Raw genomic sequence first — 7,291 nt, 5'->3', positions numbered from 1 at the left:
AAAAAGACTCCTGGAATTGATAAATTAATTCAGCAAAGTCTTAGGTTACAAAATGAATGTACACAAACCAGTAGCATTTCTATATACTAGTAACAGTCAAGCAGAGAGTCAAATCAAAGACTCAATACCATTCACAATAGCTACAAAGAAAATGGAATACCTAGGAACATACTTAACAGAGGAGGTAAAAAGATCTCTACAAGGATAACTATAAAACACTGATGATAGAAAACACAGATAACACAAACAAATGGAAAAACATACACTGCTCATGGATTGGTAGAATCAACATCATTAAAATGTTCATACTGCCCAAAGTGATTTACAGATTCAATGCAATCTCCATCAAAATACCAGTGTCATATTTCACACATCTAGAAAAAATAATCCTAAGCTTCATCTGGAACCAAAGAAAGAGTCCAAATAGCCAAAACAATCTTAAGCAAAATGAACAAATCTGGAAGCATCACACCTGACTTTAAAAGATATTACAAGGCTATAGTAACCAAAACAGGATGGTACTGGTATAAAAGTAAAGACATAGACCAATGGAACAGAATAGAGAACCCAGAAATAAAACCATCTACCTACAACCAACTCTTTTATTTTTGAGACAGAGTGTCACTCAGTCACCCTAGGTAGAGTACAGTGGCATCATCTTAGCTCACTGCAACCTCAAACACCTGGGCTCAAGCAAACTTCTTGCCCCAGCCTCCTGAGTAGCTGGGACTACAGGTGCAAGCCATGATTACTGGCTAATTTTTCTATTTTTAGTAGAGACAGGGTCTCGCTCTTTTTCAGGCTGGTCTCGAACTCCTGAGCTCAAGCAATCCTCCTGCCTTAGCCTCCCAGAGTGCTAGGATTACAGCCAAGAACCACCACGCCCAGCCCACCTACAACCAACTGATCTTCAACAAAGCAGACAACAACATGCACTGGGGAAAAGAAGCCCTACTCAATAAACACTGCTGTGTAAATTGGATAGCCACATGCAGAAGAATGAAATAGGACCCCATCTCTTACCATACACAAAAATTAATTCAAGATAGATTAAAGAATTAAATGTAAGGCATGAAATCATAAAAATTCTAGAAGAAAATGTATGAAAAATTCTTTTAGACATTGGTCTAGGCAAAGATTTATGACTAAGACACCAAAGGCAAATATAGCAACAATGAAAATAAATAAATGGGACTTAATTTAATTAAAAGGCTTCTGCACAGCAAAGGAAATAATCATAGTAAATAGACAGCCTAGACGATGGTAGAAAATATTTGCAAACTATACATCCATCAAAGGACTGATATCCAGAATCTACAAAGAACTCAAACAAATCAACAAGAACAAAAAAACAAAAACAAAAAAAAACCACCAAAAAATAAACAAAAGACATGAAGTTTTTCGAAAGAAGGTAGACAAATGGCCAAGAAACATATGAAAAAATGCTCAACATCACTAATCATCAGGGAAACACAAATTAAAACTACAATGAGATACCACCTTACCCCTATCAGAATGGCCATTATTAAAAAGTCAAAAAAACAATAGATGTTGGCATGGATGCAGAGAGAAAAGAACATTTATACAGTGTTGATGGAACTGCAGATTATTACAAACTCTACGGAAAATAGTATGGAGATTCCTGAAAGAAATAAATGTAGAACTACAATTTGATCCAGCAATCCCACTGCTGGGTATCTACCCAAAGGAAAAGAAGTCATTTTATCAAAAAGACACCTGTACTCAAGCGTTTACCATAGCACAACTCACAATTGCAAAGATATGGAATCAATTTAAGTGCCCTTCAGTTCATGAATGGATAAAGAAAATGTGTCATATATACACCATGGAGCACTACTCAGCTATAAAAAGGAATGAAATAAGGTCTTTTGCAGCAACTTGGATGGAACTGGAGACCATTATCCTAAGTGAAGTACCTCAGGAATGGAAAACCAAACACCACATGTTCTCACTAATAAGGGGGAGCTAATATTAACGGATGGGTACACACGGGCACAGGGCAATATAAAGGACATGAGAAACCAAGAAGGGAGAAGGGTGGGATAAAAACTTACCTATTGGCTACAATGAACACTCTTCTGGTCATGGGCACAAAAGCCCTGACTTAACCATTATACAACATATCCTTGTAACAAAATCTCTTGAACCTTCTTAATATTTTGAACTAAAAATAAATTAAATGTTTGCTTATACAAAGAGATAAGTGGATGAATAAAACAGATTTTCCTTTTTAACTTTTAATTTTAAAAATATGTCTCAGATTTTGTTTAATCCAGAGTTGCATAGTGTTGTGGGCAGTCAGGCATCTGCTCTCCCCACCTCCAACCTGAAGTCATCTCCTGATTCCCATCCCACCCCACTCTCACTCCGACCAAGGGCAAAAGCTTTTTTTTAAAAAAAAATATGTATATATATATTTTTTTTCTGTGAATACAAAAGCAAAACTTTAAAGAAAATTGATAGATCATTTTTATCCAAACTCCTCATGGTGGAAACAAGGAAAATGAAGCCCAGAGCAGACAAACCAGGGAACTTTCCAACACCACAGGAGAGAACACTTGGTTTGGGGGGTTATGACAGAAAAGGGCAGCAGCCGGCCTTTGGGACATTGTTGTATGCAGACGAAGAAGAAATGAACACCCAGGATCAGGCTTTGCCTTAAGAACACCAGAAAGAGCAAGTAGGTGCAGATCACACAAACCAGGCTGCAACTTACCTCCTGGCCCAAGTACGAGGCAGCCCCAAATATAATGCGATACCCTAAATCCTCAATGCCAAGATCCTAAAGATAGGTTTTTGGACAACTTAAGTATATATGCTTTACAGATGCTGATTAAATAGTCAGATATCTATCTCTGGTACATACTTTAAATCAGATGCAGAATAAGGCAGAAATATAGAATATTGATTTTTTTTTCCACTCATACCTTATGAAACAGTTCTACACAACTCTTCACTGCACGCCAGGGTGTTTCCTTATCATCACCAGATCCCCTTTGTGAATCATCAGCACAGATTTTCAGAGACGGTTTCTACCATTTCCACGTAGTTGTCTGAGACACAGCACGACAAAGCTGTCCTGGAAAACAGCATTCAAGCACTAAGTATCCACTTTTATCATATTATCATACTTGCCTCCAATTATCTTATAAATGTGTATATATCATCTCAAAAATGTAACCTCTTACCATTTTGCTTTTTTAAATGGTCTTTAAAAATTTTGTTTACACTGAAATCTGATATAGTTAATGTTGAGACCATATCCCAGGAATAATTACTAAATCTTTGTTCTACACCTTTGGCTTCTTTCACGCCAATTCCTTCTGGTGATCTCCACATGCCTCCCAAAATTAATACTGAACAAGTCATTTTGGTGAATGGATAGTTCTACAACAAAACTTCCGTTTTCAAAGTAGTTGAGAGAGCTTCTAATATGAGAAACCATGTAAGGAGTTAACTCTTAAGGTACTCTCTCTTTTCTGGGGAAGGATTTGGGGGAAAATATTTTATGTTCAGGCAAAAAGCTATATTCATGAGGCATGCCTTCCTGGAAGAAAAGAATCTTCTGTAGAATTTTGTAGTGCTGGGTGTGGACTGGCGAAGGTGGGGACCAGTATGCATGAACTGTTTTCAAATTAATGTTGCCTCACTTCTCTGGGTCAGATTAAACTATTTAATCTTTTTGTTGAAATGAGACCTACATTTCAGGACTTGTCAGAAGAACTTTTATTGACCTGAGGAACACCCAGATACCACCTGCTCTGCTTCCAGCCCCCTTGCGGCAGGTGTGATCTCAAGTAATCAAGGACCCCTCGGGACATGGTCAGAATCGTCTGCAATCCACAGTCAAGTGCTAGCAGGGAGGTAATCCTACACTTTTTCTACTCTCAGGGCAGAGACAGGAATGCCCAGGTGACATTTAATCACAAGCCTCTAATCTCAACTGAGGGCAGTTCAAAAGAGATGTCTAACCACAACCTTTTTACTGCTTAAGGCAACGTGGAGCAGCTTTCTCTCTTCTCCGGCAGAACCATGTGTGAAAGCCAGCCAGCCCCTCACCATGTCAGACTCACTCACGGGACCCCAGTTCACCAGACTCTAGAAAGGCCATCAACATTACCTGTCTTTGAGTCACATTTAAAATCCACTCTGCAACCAGCTGCGCTTGGAAACAGGAACCAGAGGAAACGACGGCCGGATCCTGTCAGCGCTCAGTACCTTCCTGCCTTTATGCCCACTCCCAAGCTGACCTCTGACCCCACGCCCTCCTCCTGGAGCCACCTGCTTCCAAGTAAAGAGCATTTGCCCTTCAGGCTCCTGCCCTATTTTAAAGGATGTTAGCGGTTTCTGATTGATTAGATACCAGCACTACAACGCCAAGCCAGAGATACTTCTTTTTTTCTTTTGTAATTGAGATTTTTTTTTTTTTTTTTTTTGAGACAGAGTCCCACTCTGTCACCCGGGCTAGAGTGCTGTGACATCAGCCTAGCTCACAGCAACCTCAAACTCTTGAGCTTAAGCAATCTTCCTGCCTCAGCCTCCCGGGTAGCTGGGACTACAGGCACGTGCCACCATGCCCGGCTAATTTTTTTCTATATATATTTTTAGCTGTCCAGCTAATTTCTTTCTATTTTTAGGAGAGACGAGGTCTCGCTCTTGCTCAGGCTGGTAATGAACTCCTGACCTCAAGTGATCCACCCACCTCGGCCTCCCAGAGTGCTAGGATTACAGGCGTGAGCCACCGCGCCCAGCCTGTAATTGAGATTTTATTGGTTGTGTTGGGGATCAGCACAGACATTTCAGTTTGTACACAATTCTTAACATACGTACCCAAAATCTAAAAAGCCATTTATTGTAATTCTTTTTTAAACAGTTATTCCAGTGAGTTTTCAGCTTAAAATTTGGAGGCAAATTTTCCTTAAGAGGATATCAAGTGCCAGTATCTTCAAATGCTGATAAGCCGTCACATAAGTCTCATGAATTCACAATTTATTATCACATGTGCTACACACTGAAATTTTCAGTCTTTCACAGCACATTAACACAGTTATCACGAAAACAGGACTACCACGACCACAGATGTCACAGCGTGTATGCAGTTCTGACAGGGACAGCCATGACCAAGGGGCAGTTTTCCTTAGGAAACAATTCTGCTAAAAAAACACGGGAATAGAAGTAATTTTAAACGTTCAAGACATTAAATGCAGGCCCGGGACTCCACAGCGCCATTTAGTGTGCTTTGTATTACAGGATATAAAAACTAACCCACATCTGTGGAATGTTAAGCTGACACCCAAGACAGTCAAAGCCTCTCATAATTCAACATCCCACACTATTTTCTGGTTGTACCAAAAAATAAACAACCAGAGAATGATTTCACCTCTTAGAAAAAGCATTTACACTTAAAAAATGAAAGGAGGTGGGATTCCCTCCTTAAAAATGTTTCCTGAGCTTAGTAGTAAAAACTTGCATTTACAAAGTAGTTGCTAAGAATATTCCTCTGGATTGTACAAGGAGGGACACAGGGACCACGGATAGGACATGGTGTGTACTATTAATCAGACGTGGCTTCTCTCTCTCCTGCTTCATCAGAGGCCAGACCCGCCTCAGTTTGTTTCTCCATTTTCTGCAGGTAAATATTCTTTAGTTTCTTGATTAACCACTTTCACCTGCTTTCCCTTTGCTCCCTTCTTCCCTTTTGGTTGCACTTTTTTGTCTGAAGATCTATCCCTTGCTGCTACCTTTTTCTGGCTTTGTTTCTACTTTTGCAGGAGCAGGTTTAGCTGACAACTGCAGGGAGGGCGTGCCGGGTGCCTGAGGGCACCGAGAGCCTTCTCGAAGCTGGGCTGCCTGGCAGCTGAGACCTCTCAGCTGGAGATACTCTATACATCTGGCACTAGATGGCCAGGATCCAAGGCCAGTGAGTTTTTCAGGGATCTACAAAAATACACTTGAATTGAAGAAAACAATTATTGGCCAAAAAAAAAAAAAAAAGGAAAGAAAATTGCAAAATTGAAGAATATTTAAGTGGGTATAAAACAAAACATAATGTCAGCTTCATTATGTTAGAATTCATAAACATGTTATTCCATTTGTAAGCAATTTGCAAACTGGATTAGAATGGATGGGTTTTTTCAATTCACAAGAATCCCTTGAGAGGCAGGATGGATGCTGAGAAATCATACAAAGTTATGTATGGGCAACTAACTTCAAAACAAAACATAAAACCCTTCCAAAATGTTTAAGGCCAAAAGACATATAATTAACATGAAGTGTGGCAATTTCAATGCATTTGCCTGTGGGTGGGGTCTCAGGACCCAGCATTTAACACACTCAGCCTTGTCCCCACCAACTTTCACTAACCCAGAGCCGCGTTTGCCAGAGCCTGGCAGACCAGCCAGCACTGGCCAAAAACCACCCTATTTTTCAGCCTGTAATGGGGACGAGGGACATTTGACCAACCTAATCTAAAGGGCTGGCTGGAGCCTACAAACGAGGACAGAGAGGGACACACCAGGCTTTGCAGAGGCTTGTCCAGGTTCTGGGCAATTGGGAGGAGTGGCTGCCTCGTGACACCAGTGCCTCGGGAGGATGGGCCGCCTGTGTTTAGGGCCTGGGTCGTCTTAGGAGGTGAGACCCAGCAAACTCTGAAGTCTGGGTCCCACGCCCACCGCCTGGCTCAACGGTGAAACAGGTTCCAACGGACATCAGCCGCACAGCGAAGCAGGAGACAGTCCAGTTTGTTGCTGTCGTGAGGAAAGGAAGGGATGCCTCCTGGGTCGAGTCTCCGTGACATGACCAGGTTTACTGAGGGGTCAGGAGTCCCGAAGAGCATTATGGGAAGTGGGGGGCCCTGGAGCCTCATGGGAGGTGAATGGCCCTCGGGACCAAGACTGCCAAGGAAGCGAGAGGAAGGGCCACCCCTAGGTCCCCAGCTCATGTCCCAGTCAGGGAAGGGGCTCCCTGAGGGCAGAGTCAACCCGTCACTCTCAAGATACCACCAGCAGAAGTGTGTAACTCTAAAGAGGGGACAGGACCAGGAGCTGCACTGCAGGGTCACACCATCCCAGTTGACCGGGACTTGCAGGTTTTAGCACTCTAAGTCCCACATGCTGATAAACCCCTCAGTCCCACACAGCCAGTCACTCTAACTACAGCCAGAGCTCCACCCAGCCACCAAAGTCACATGCCAGGAGGCACAGCCACGGCAGGTAGGATGAGCAAGTGGCTACGGTAACCCTAGAAAAGAGAGTTTTGTTGCTGGGGTTCT

At 42.0% G+C, this 7,291-nt stretch overlaps 1 pseudogene; it reads right to left on the bottom strand.

The window, feature by feature from the left end:
* Positions 1 to 4,993: 4,993 nt before the first annotated feature.
* On the bottom strand, positions 4,994 to 6,961 carry LOC123648154 (annotated as a pseudogene).
* Positions 6,962 to 7,291: the final 330 nt, after the last annotated feature.

Source organism: Lemur catta, chromosome 12, assembly GCF_020740605.2.
Source record: "Lemur catta isolate mLemCat1 chromosome 12, mLemCat1.pri, whole genome shotgun sequence".
Classification (NCBI taxonomy): Eukaryota; Metazoa; Chordata; class Mammalia; order Primates; family Lemuridae; genus Lemur; species Lemur catta.
The sequence above is the reverse complement of the archived record's forward strand: the minus strand, read 5'-3'. Positions and strand labels throughout refer to the sequence as shown.